General features: G+C 41.2%; 1 protein-coding gene across 7 annotated transcripts in view; it reads right to left on the reverse strand.

Moving 5' to 3' along the window:
* The window catches only part of B3GALT1 (beta-1,3-galactosyltransferase 1), a 426145-nt gene that overhangs the window by 151483 nt on the left and 261647 nt on the right, over positions 1–13015 (reverse strand). The window contains exon 4 of one of the 7 annotated variants that reach the window (XR_016281090.1): positions 3369–3433. The exons of the other annotated variants lie outside the window; for them this stretch is intronic. The gene's annotated coding sequence lies outside the window, so the exon portion shown is untranslated. Of the gene's footprint in view, positions 1–3368; positions 3434–13015 lie in introns of those variants that run through there. 7 annotated transcript variants of the gene reach the window in all.

Consider the following 13015-nt stretch of genomic DNA (forward strand, 5'->3'; position numbering starts at 1 on the left):
CCGCTCTCTGATGTGTCCCAAACCTAAAAGACTTTTCTCTCTACTGGTAGCATTTTGAATATGTTTCTTTAATCACTTCAGACAACTGCTTGTTGAAGAAAGGACTTTATTTACAACTCAGATTGAATACAGTATCTTTCTCAATGAATGGCATTCAAGATGATATGATGTATAAATACTTTAGTAGTTACACGGTTTAACAGTTTCTTTTGCTTATCTTTGTAATTGTTTCTTTATTGTCTTATAAATGTTCCTTTATTATCTAAGTTCTTACAGAACCTTTATATGTCTTCTTTATCTTTTAACCCTTCTGGTTATCTGCGACACCACTAGTCACCAAGCACTATATCTCCCGCAGGATATTACAACAACACTTTAATTAAGAACTTTCCTCATCCCTATTTTGGGTACCTAAAAACCCTCTCCAATTTCCCCTCCTCAAACACCTATCCTAGCCTGTGTGGTTCTACAATCAACATCTCTCCCTATCTTGGGTACATAGATTTGCACTTCATAGCAGTTTCCCTTGCACCTCATAGCAGTTTCCTTCAGCGTCCTTGGCCGCTAAACCACCCAGGATAAAATAAAATGCTCTTAACTAACTCCAAAGGCAGCTCTGTCCCACCATTTATGCTCATTCCTGGGAGCAGCCCTCACCTTTGCCAGTTTTAGCTCCCATTGGCTGTTGGCAGTGTTTTAATCTGCCTGTATTCTCTCTACAATGTACTTCAAGTTTTTATTTATTTGGAGGTGGGAGAGGGCTAAGATCCTGGACTGGGAGACAGACTATACAGTTCTGCCTAGGTGGAACTATGCCTTTGTCTTCTCTTTCTCCTCCCTTAAAACCCACCTGTGTTCGGTTAATGTGGTCATTTAGTGGCTCGGTGGAGGAGCATCCAGCTATGACCCTGTAGTCGGATGTATGGGATCTCTGGAGACTCCAGTCAAGTCCACTGTAGTCATGTCTGGCTATACTATAAACACTACAGAATGATGGAATAATAGAATTATGGAGTTGGAAGGGTTCCTATGGGTCATCAGGTCCAACCCCCTGCTCAGTGGAGGATTTCCAGCAGGTCCAACCTCTTTTTGAGATATCCAGAAAAAGAGACCTCACCACCTCTCTAGACAATTGATTCCATTGCTGAACAATTCTTATTGTTTTCAAATCACTTATACATCCATCTGATGTTGTTTCTGTCTTTTCTCCATTTAATCAGTTTTCTTTTTGTTGAAATCCAGATACATAGCATCAACAGAATTCCCACCAGCTACTAAACTACTGACCTGCTCAAAAATGATATAAGATTAGTTTGGCAAAATTTCCTATTGACCAACCCATGCTGGCTCTTACTGTTCAACTGCATTTTAATCAAGATACCTGCAGACAGACTCATGTATTATCTGTTCTAATATTTTTCATGGTCTTCAGGTCATATAGACATCCACCCCATAACTGTCCAAACAATCCCCAATCCCCATGAGTATGCCCCAGGGAAGGCAAAATCAATCAATAAATGACACAATGCAATGGAAAAAAGATATTTCTTGGCAAATGAAGGGGACTAGCAAATGCCTGTTGTTGTTGTTGTTGTGTGCCTTCAAACTGTTTCTGACTTATGGCGATCCTAAGGCAAATCTACCATGGGTTTTCTTGGCACATTTCTTCAGAAGGGGGTTGCCATTGCCATCCTCTAAGGCTGAGAGAGTGTGTCTTGCCCAAAGTCACCCAGTGGGTATGCATGGCTGAGCCAGGATTCCAACCCTGATCTCCCAGTGCCCTAGTCCAACACTCAAACCACTACACCATGTTGGCTCTGGGATATCCAAATGGGATCTGTGGGTGGGTGCATGAATTCCAGCAGAAAATGAAGCTGGGCAGAACTGCATAGGCCAATTTATGGCTTCTGGAGGTCTCACAAGATGTGAGCCTCTTATGAAAGCTCAACATCTTCGGAAACAAATACATCTCATGAGGCCATCCCAACCCTGAGAACTTGTGATGGCAGCAAATTGTGACCATCCTGAGAACAACCATCTAGGAAGGACTATATGCAGGTAAGCACACAACCCATACAGAACGTTGGTGAGGTCACAATGCCCCCCTCATCCAAGGTACATTTGGGGGACATTTTCTCCTACCCTTGATGCCAGGGAAGGAAAAGTTTGGGAATACTGTTCAGCAATACTGGTGTGAGCTAGCTCAACTTTGGATGCTTTGTGCTATTATTAGCTCTCGCCAACTGGCTAGCTGGTGTGGCTGTGTATTTTTTGGGGGGGAGAAGAGGGTTGCTGGCTATTAACTCTGAAGCACTGATAGTTCCCAGAAGCTGATTAGTGCTATCTGTGTTACTGAATTCTTTATAATGTTGTCAGTGCTAATTGGCTCATTAGCACCAACAGCACGCTAACTACCTCTTTTATCTAAACTTCAGATATACAGTGAGTGGTAGAGTCCTTAGACATGCATGACACTTAGAAGTTACAGTCACTAGGATAGCATTTTTTCATTTTTAAAAAACTGGTCTGTATACTATTATGAAGAAAAATATGCAGTTCATGTCTGAAGGCATATTTTGATGTTAAAAAATTGTGCCGCTTTCCTGTGTAAACATATTACCAGTTCCCCTGAAGCAGTTTGCTATTTTCTTGTTATTGTTTGCATTAATCATAATTTCTATACATAATTCAATTGTGCCTTATTTGTATAATATCTGTGACTTAACTGCTGAATGACCTCAACTAGGGGAAGAGCCAGTATGGTGCAGTGGTTTTAGTGTCAGCATAGGACTCTAGTATACCAGGATTTGAATCCCTACTTGGCCACGGAAACCCATTGGGTGATCTTGGTTGAGTCACACTCTTTCAGTGTAAATAGGCAGCAGTGGTCAACTTCCTCTGAATGAATGTTATGGAGAAAAACTCTATGCTAGGGCTGCCATAAGTTAAAATCAGCCTGAAGTCATGTAACAAGGAAATGCTCTGCAATTGATTGATCTCATCACAGAATCACAGAGGTGGAAGAGACCACAAGGTAATCCAGTCTAACTCCCTGCCATGCAGGAACACAGAATCAAAGCATCTCTGACAGATGACCATCCAGTCTCTGTTTAAAAACCTCCAAAGAAGGAGACTCCACCAAACTCTGAGGCAATGTATTCTGCTGTTGAACAGATTTGAAGGAAGAATGTATGAGTTAAGGAGAAATAATCCCCTCTGCTGTGGTTTGTTCTACTTTTGATTTTAGTCTTTCTGCCCTTGATCTTTAGATCCCCTTTTGTGAATAGATGTGTTCCTTCTGTTTCCAGCAGGGATGGAGATCCAGCAGAGGAGGCTCTACTTTAGCAGATACTACCACAGTCATGTGTGCCTACCTACAATAGGCAAAGTAAACAGCAGCTCATTCCAGAATCCTTTACTGAGCATGTATGGGCTGCAAAAAAGAGAAAATGGGAGAGCAGATAAGCTTGCTTCATCAGCTACTTCCCAACAAGTTTTTTTTAAAAGAAAGCACAGATCTATAAAGTTGGTCACCAAAACAGAAATAATAAGGAAAGGGGAAGTTGGGGGGGGGGGGGGAAGAAAAATCATCCTTGAAGGCATGTCAGAAGAAGTTTTCAAATGATACCTAGAAGGTTCAACATGTTTTTGTGGTATAGGAACCCATCCCTATTTTTTCCATGTTATTTCTGCCTCCATTATCAACTTTCTTAACTGGGGTATACCTGTAGAGAACATGAGCAGTACACCATAAATTTGGTTTCTTCAGTTGATGTACATCTTTCCCCTCACAATGTTATCAATGCACATGTGTTTTTCAATAAAACTCTAGAACTTAAGTTACCTTGATGTTGTATATGATTGCACTGATTCTTTTCCTGTAAGGTTTTACTGACAACACCCCTTTGCATGGAGAAAGCATTACACACACACACACACACACACACACACACACACACACACACACAGAGTTTACAATCTGTACAGTTACTATATGCATTTTTGTCAGTGAAAATGCATATTAGTAAAACATTATGAAAAGAAAGACACTTGATACCATCAAGAGTACGACACATTAATATGACCTTTTCACATGCTTTACCATTGCACATCGGTAATATGGGAAAGGACCTACGATGCATGGCAAACTGTGAAATGAGTACTGTGTTCTCTTCAGAATGTGGAAATGTAAAATGAAAGAAGAGGAATTTCTGAAAGCATCAGTTCCACTCCAAAAACAAGAGGTAGTAGTTTGGAGCTCCAAATTTGAAGCTAATTCAGAGGATGGTAATTTTGAAAACTAGTGTGAAATCCTTCAGTAAAGCTTTATTTATCTTAAAAAAACTCATTAGAAATTCCTCAAATTTGCTCAATTGATTTGCTTCAAAATTTGCTTCAGTTTTTGATTGGAGTAGGAACTATTGGCAACTTTTGTAAACTTCTCTTTGTAAAACTTCTGAACCCACTTCAAAATGCTGCTATACATGAAATTCAGTGAGAGCTTTGCACAGGAATAGAGCTCCTGGCCTTTGGACCCTGTCTGAAGTCTCCAGCTTTGAAGACCCATCTGTGGCCTTCCAGCCAAGTGGCTCAAAGTATAGGTGGTGGGCCAAGCTTCAATGGTGGTGCCATGGCAGCAAGTGTAAAGAGGTGGCAACCACAGCAAGAGGAATTTCTAGTGAACTTCTCTGGTATCATCTGCTTTGCCTCTGGCTCAGGGTGGGAAAGAACGAAAGGAAGGAGAGGAGAGGTTGGGGGCAGAAAAGATGAGAAGTGAATGAGCACAGCCCAGGTATCCTGCTGGCATCATCATATGGGAGGAAAAGGGAATGGGAAGAGCCAGAGGGTCTCTGGCACCCACCCACCAGCTTTACAGAACTCTGGCTGGTGGCTGCAGCTCATACAAATTAAGGGGATATAATTTTTTAAAAAACCTTTCAATTGCCTGTGCGTCAGCCTGCAATCCCAGTTTTCTGCAAAGCCTGATTGGTGGGTGGTCGCTGGAGACTGTCTGGGTTCTCTGGGTTCCTCCCCACCTCTCCTTTGATGCCAGTGGCACACAGAGCTCAGCAAGAGGCCTGGGCTGCACTTGCTCCCTTCCCTTCATCTCTGCCTCCCCTTGCATCTTCTCCATTTTGAAGCCTGTGAGCAGGATGGTGAACTTAGACATGGAATTTTACAACAGCATAGTACTGCAAACCATGTGTTGGTCTTTAAAAGGAAAAGAAACATATAGAGCTAAATTTCCATTCCCTCCCCATGAGCCTGCCTACCTTTTTCAAGACCACCGTCTGCGTCTTCACAATTATTTACCGCTGGAAATAGTGAATTTTCCTTGCGTACACATATTGACTTCTGGATTTTCCTTCTCTTGAGGAAACAAGCAATTTTTGCCGTGGCACCATCACTACTCCCTTAGAAGAATACCCTTTCCCCTCCATTGTGGTATCTGTACAGCTATCCAGGTATAGAAAGAGGATCATCTCTAGATGCATCCAGACAGGAAGGGACAATTCAGCCTCAAAACTGTTCTCTCAGTCACCACCACTAATGATGGAGGATCATAGCACCACAGCCCCAGATATCACAGATGAAGAGCTAGTTCAATGGGAGACTCAAGTCTAATCCCTCACATTTCCAGGGAAACCAGGGTATGGAAAAGCCGCCTCCAGTAAGTGTGTGCAGGCCTGAAACAGATGGACCCATGGGCACAAAAAGCATTTGACAACTTCCTCCACGTATTTGCCCATAAGGTACAGCATGAAAGCCCAGCACAAAAATGAATTCTAGGACCACAAAGATACCGGCTGTGAAGCGACAGTCACTTAGCAACCATAAAAATCAGGCGCTCATTGCTTCCAGAATGGGAGCTGAGATTTAAAATAGCTGCACATCTTCTAATGGATTTTGAAAATCAGATGTGAATTTCCATTCTGATGAACAGGTGCCAACAAGAAGTTTGTCAATTAACACACTACGTTTGTGGAAAAAGCAATATCTTATTTTAAGATTTGGTTTTCTTATACCTCCATCTCAACCCCAGTTATTCTGCACTTGATATGTTTTATGGCTTTTTTTTACTATATTGAAAGAAAAATTAGCATTTAAATAGCATCATGTCATACATCACATCAATGTAAGCTGGTTAGCCCTTGTTAAAGTGCATTACAGAACTGAAACACAATGATTTTAGGAGATAAAACATGGAACTGGGGTTTCTAGTTCCCAGCTGTCTTTGTAACTAGAGGAAAGCTGACCTGCTTCAATTGTGAAAGGAGCACAAATACTCCTTGAGATCAGAAAATAAATAAAAGGCAGGCTATTCAAATGCAGTAAGATGAGGAGTGGGGGAGCTCAATGGTGGCTGGGAAGGACTGTAGCACCTGGTACAGATATCTAAAAATTGCAATGTCTAGTTCTGGCCGCCCATAGCAAGAATTGGTGTGAAGGCCCATAATAAGGCCACTTCCAAATACGCCCAGATTTGCCTTTTGCATGGGCACCACAAATGCACTGGATCTTCTAGAGGAAGCTGTTGTGAGGCTTTATTCAGCTGGTGATGCTTCTCCTCAGGGAACCTTAGCCTACTTGCCACCTCCCTCAGTCTCTGAGATTGCAGAAAGAGTAGTGCTACAGGTAGTCTTCCTTATCAAAAATGCAATAACAAAAGAATCCAAAGGAAAAGGGAGAAAAAGAAATTAGGAGACTGAATGGATAGAGAAAATAAATGTAGACAAGGAAGTCTGGAGTTAAAGTACTGACTTGAAATAACCAGGGATTTTATTGTTTTTAATGGTAATTATGAGGCAGTTTGGACATATTTTATTGGGAAAAGCCAAATAATAATATTTTAAATATATGAAATAAATAATAAAAAAGATAACTAGATAAATCTTTGGCTGCAAGTCTCCAAGACCAGTATCCTTGTCCTTAGAAGGTCCCTTCGTTTTTAAAATTAGTTTACAGTGAGCCCTCAGAATCTGCTTGCATTTGGTTACTGGACCACCCTGTCAGTACCAAAATTTGTGGATGCTGAAGCCCCATTATATACATTCGATTAGTGAAATGGCACTTATATATAATTACAAAATCTTATATATAATTACAAAATCAAGGTGGTTTTTTTTTTTTTGGAGGGGGGAGTGGTGAATAGTTTTGAACCATGCTTCATTGAAACCATGGATGTGAAGGGCTGACTTTATAGTAATTGCTAGAGGCCATTCACTGTAATTCTCTGCCATTTTTTGTAATTCACCTCATACTCATATTTCTGCACCATATTGACTCCATATTTTGTTTAGACAAAATGTAAAGACTAGACCTTAGGAAAGTCACTTTTTAAGGATCACAATTCTCAGAGTTCTCCAGACAGCATGACCATTGGCCACATTAGTGAATCTACAGAATCATTCTTGCATTACTGTTCTTAGCTAGTGATATTATTATTTGTTAACTCTTATGCAGAAGAACATTATTGAAGGGCTCTCACAACACAGTCCTCTGAATGATTATTAGAAATGAGCCCTACTGAGGTCAATGAGACCTGAGCTCTAGGTAAATGTGTTGGTGGCTGCAGCCTGAACAGATGTTTTCTTGACATACATAGTGTGCTAACTGCATGTTGAAATTTGTCCAAAGTGCTCCTGCCTAGCCACATAGTGAGCTCAATTGCAAGCCAACTTGTAAACACACACAGGCCCTGTACAGACAGGCCAAAATAAAGCTAAGTCCTAAGGACTGGAGCATGGTTTTAGCACGGCTGCCAGGCTCTTAGGACACATGCATAATTTAAACAGCATACCTCCAAAGTGACCCGAAGCAGCTTTATTTTGGCCTGTCTGTACGGGCCCATACACACACATACTGCCTAGTCACTCACTTGCTGTAATACTAGAAATGTCATAAAGGAAATTCTTTGGTAGCTCCAAGTTAGATTCATTGTGGTCTATTTTTATTTCTATAAAATTTGAGTTTGCTCAACTTGTTATCTGACAGACTGAATACAGCACACTGATCGGAAGATGGCTCAATGCTATGGAATTCTGGGATTTGTAGTCTGTTGTGGCACCAGAGCTAAAAATCTCACAAAACTACAGTTCTCAGAATTCCATACCATTGAACCATGGCAGTTAAAGTGCTGTCAAACTGGATTATTTCTGCAGTATGGATGCAGCCTTTTACTAGCAGAGAGTTTTTCACATTCACATCTCCAACTAGTGCTAAAATAACATCTTCCGCCTCTACATTTCCACCAGCCAGTACAAATGCACTCATCATAGAATTCATTAAGGGCAACTTGTGGGAACGTTTGCAGATGGAGAAGAAGTGGCAGGTGTGAGGGCAGCTAGGCAGCTGTGGAGCTGTGGGAAGAACAGCAACAATAGAAGAATAAATGCTTAATGCCTCAGGGTAAGAAGCATGGGACATGGAGACAGGTAATACCAGGAGAAAAACACTTAAAAAGCTATTTGTTTGTAAACAGCTTGCAAGATTTAATTTGGTACGATTTCAACAACTAAGCCTTCTCCCAAATGGCTCCTTGTCAAAAATGGAAAAGTCTTGGTTCCTCCACCCTCCCTTTTTATTGAACCACTTGTATTTAAACCCAGAACTCTGAATCCAGAGCAGTGGAAGAATGAGTTTTGACAGAAATAGCAAAATGTGAAACACACTGTTTTCATCCAAACATACACACAGGCTTATAACACCTTTCAAACAGAGAAGGTATGTGCTTTTATTTTATTTTTCTTTCCTGCTCTGTTGTGCTCTGGTTCCAATTTTGTTGTATAGACTGTTGACCATTTCCAAATTGTAGTGTAAAGAAAACAATAAACAGCATGGGAAGAAGATATAACCACTGGAATTTTTAAATGCAATTTCTTTTCATAAAAGTCATACCCTTCAAAGGAAGAAAAATTGTTCCAGAACTTCAACTAAAGGCTGAAATGAAAAAGTACTTTGAGATTTATTTATCTATACATATTATTTCTGTGCTCCATCTAACATGGTTAAGACACAGGATATTGTTACACAGAGCCATGGTTCTCAATCATTGATTCTCCAACACTGTAGACTTCATTTTCCACAAAGGGTCACCACTGGCACTTTGAAGTACTGTCTAGTACTTCTGGGAGTCAAAGTCCAAAACACTTGGAGAACCACTGATGTACAGGAAGTGGCAGGGCTATGAAAATAGATATGGTACTGTTCTCAATAGGGTCTCCTCAGTTCCAGTGAAAAATATGAAATTATTGACTGATTTGAGGAAGGTCAAGCCATGAATCTTCCACACCTGCTGGATTTACTAATGATAGGGGCATATTTTAAACATCTCCAAATGTGTCTCTGAATTTATTCCCTTTATTTTCTTCCATGTAAAGAAGTGTCTGCATTTGTACCTGTAACACTTTCCATTATATTAAATGGAGAATGATTATTGAAGCATACAGGTGAAAAGTGAGGGTGTGTGGCCTGTCCTCATTATGGAAGAGCCTCTTTAACCCTCTCCAGGGAATGGTTTACATTTCATTGGATAAAACTGGAAATAACGAGATAGTGCAGGAAAACTACATTTGGGGAAGGGAAATATATTCCATGGTTCCTCTGAAGAATGGCCTATCAGCCATCCATGGTTTTGCTTCTGAAGTTATCACTCATAACAGATTAATGTGGCTCTGTTACATTCAACAAGCAGAAACTGAGCCATCAGCTTTTCTCCTGCTCAGATTTTAATGCAAGGGAGACAAAATTTCTGGAGTTTTATAACTCTTCTGTCTTTTTGAAGTGGGGGTGGAGAGCCCTCCCCCGGTATTTTTCTATAGCTGACACAGGAACATTTGTAGTAACTCAAAATGAGATATCTTTTCTGATATGTGTTTATAGGATCGCTGCCAGGATCTATCTATCTATCATCGATTGATTGATTGATTGCCACATTAGATCTGTGTCCATTCCGGCTGATAAAAGTTGCCAGAGGAGAGCTAGCCAGATATGTGATGGAGACTGTGAATACTTCCTTGAAGGTAGGTTGTGTTCCAGTCCTCTTAAAGGAAGCTTGGGTGTATATTTTTTCATTGAAGAAATTTCACAGGATCCTACTCGTCTAGCAGATTATCAACCAGCATCCAAATTGCTTTTTTAAAATAAGGCCTTAGAGCAAGTTGATGTAGGCGGGTTACAGACTGCCATTAAAGTACGGAGTCAGTCCATACTAGGGTTAGGAAGGTGCGGTGCTTCCGCACCCCCCTAACCCTAGTACGGACTGAGTCCGTACAAAATGGTGGCTCCCCTTCCACATGGGGGCTGCCATGACGACGTCACGACCACGCCGCCTCTATACGGGGCAGCGCGGACATGACGTCATTGGTCCGCGCCAGGGCGCTTAGTGCGCCCTTTGCGCGGACCAGGAAGGAGCTCCGTTTCGGAGCTCCTTCCTGGTTTGCGGCGCCGCTTTGCGTCACTGGGTGCAGCCTTCAGACAGCTGCACCCAGTGAAGCAAGGGAGAAAGGGGCCAAGCGGCCCCTTTCTTCTCCTCCCCGCCGCTGCGGGGTGTCCTTGGGGCTTGAAGCCCCAAGGACACCCCTTTCCAGGCTGCAGGGAAGGGGCCTTTTGCCACTTCCCCGCAGCCTGAAAAGTGGCGGATTGGGGCCTCAGCGGCTGCTGTTCTGGCAGCTGAGGCCCCGATACACCAGGGAAAGGGGCGGGTACAGCCCGCCCCAAATGGGCGGTCTGTAACCCGCCGTTGTACGCATCCAAGCATTCTTGGATGAAGCTGATTGGTTGGGTCTATTACAATCTAGGTTCAGGCCTAGTTGGAGTAGAAAAACCTTTGGTCATCCTTGTGCATGACATTCCAGAGGATAAATCCCTTGTTGATTCTGCTGGAATTATGAGCAGCATATCCAGTATCTTTCTGGACTGTATGTCTGATGTAGTAACACCACTTAGTGGCACCATTTTTGATGTGGCTTTGCCGATGATACCCAGCTCTTTCTCTCTTTCTCAGTTTATATCAAGGAGGTGGTGTGAGTCCAGGTCATTTTCTGGATACTAGATGTAAATGAGAAAATCTAAGTTTAGTCCAGACAAGACAGAAGTTATGTGGGTCAGCAGAAAAACCAGCATAGGATGGAGATTACAATCTGTTATGCTATATCTCGATCACAGGCTGGTCTTTCTGCTGACCCACAGACTTCTGCCTTGTCTGGACTCAGCCTAGATTTTTTCTGAAGGAGCAAGTCTTGGACCAATCTGCCAGAAGGCAATGTACCTGATGCAGTTCAGAGTGCCTTAATCAGCTCTGGATAGTGCAGTAGTTGTGTTTCTTCTTAGAGAAGGTAGATTTAGTCACAGTGCAACCTGTCTTCATCATATATTTCCTGATTAGACTACTGTAATGTGCTACAGACCACAAACTCTGAGCTCAAATACAGTGATAATTTTGACCTACAAAGTCCTGAATGGCTTGGTGCCATCTTTTTCTATAGGCATCTGATCAGAATTTGAGATCATCAAGGGAGTACTGTGTGTCTCGCCACCCCAGGAAGAGAGGTTTGTGAGTACCAGAAACAGAGCTCTTTCTCTCTAGCAGTAGTTCTGTTGCTGAATTCCCTTCCAAGGCTGGCTCAATCATTATGGGATCATCCCTGCTGAACCTCCAACAAGCATCCAAAACTATATTATTCTGAAGGTGGTTTCATCTTAAAAACTTATTTTAATATTGATTTATAATTTTTTAAAGAAATGTTTTGTCTATTTTGTGTACACAATTTTGGAAATCCAGTGAGCAGAAAAATAATACATGCTTTAATTAATCATAATTAATTAAATAATGTGTTTAGGTTTAACTTTATATCCAGCTGTTGTTGTTATGTGTGTTTGTTTATTTTTAAAAATTGTGTTGGCCTAATATGCCTCAATAATCCCCACCTTATACCATATAAGCCTACCTGATTCATGTTGTTGTTGCGTGGTGATCCTAAGGCAAACCTATCATGGGGTTTTCTTGGCAAGATTTGTTCAGAGGAGGTTTGCCATTGCCTTACCTGAGGCTGAGAGAGAGTGATTTGCCCAAGATCACCCAATGGGTGTCACAGCTGAGCGGGGAATTATTAGTGGGGTGAAATAAGTGCTGTTTCTTAAATAGCAGCCCCAAAGTTTTCATTTACTATTGTTTTAATAATATGATTTGGATATATTTGGATTATATAAAAGGAGGATTCAAATGGAAAGAATAATGAAATTTATTCAAGATATGTATTTAAACTGTCTTTTTAACAGCTAGGTGCTACTAATAACAGGCATTAGTGCCACTAATGCTGGCAAATGCATAAAAGGATATATGGCAAATGTTTGCTGATATTTTCCATGATTGATAGCACATTTCATATTTCATTTTCTAAACATGCCAGAAACATGAGGTAAACATGCCATTTCTCTAATAGCTAGTGGAAAACAGATGGACATCATCTCTTTTTAAAATCATAGTGAATGGCTTAGTGAGGTTGGAGCCAAATTGATTTGCCAGTTAAACAATAAATACAGAGAAATTATTGTTTGTTTGGGCATAGCTCATTAAAATATAAGGAGGGGAAATTTGGAGAATAGATTGTTTAGAAAGTTAATCATCAGTAAAGTTCACTGTAGAGTATGTTTACTATGACTGAAATGTCTATACATTTCTCCCTCCGTTCTCACGGTCTTCAGGCTCACATCCCTCACTTATGAGTGAGGGATGAACAGATGGAGAATGAATGGGGCCGCGTGTCCACAGTGTGTGCCCCAGTGCCTATATCCAAGCCGCTGGGGCTTGAATAAAAGTGAAACTCTGTTTTCACAAAGGGGTCCAGAACAGATCCCCCGAGAAAAAGGAAGAGTGACTGTATAATTTTTTTTTTAAAAAAACTCTTTTCAAAGCAAAGAGTTCATTTTGTTTTTGATTTACACAAATACTGTCTGCTTTCCACTCTATAAATTGTAATTATCCTGTGACTGAGCCATGCAGAACCTAAACACT

Source organism: Sceloporus occidentalis, unplaced genomic scaffold (assembly GCF_023333645.1).
Source record: "Sceloporus occidentalis isolate IW3139 unplaced genomic scaffold, rSceOcc1.0.p SCAF_4, whole genome shotgun sequence".
NCBI lineage: Eukaryota > Metazoa > Chordata > Lepidosauria > Squamata > Phrynosomatidae > Sceloporus > Sceloporus occidentalis.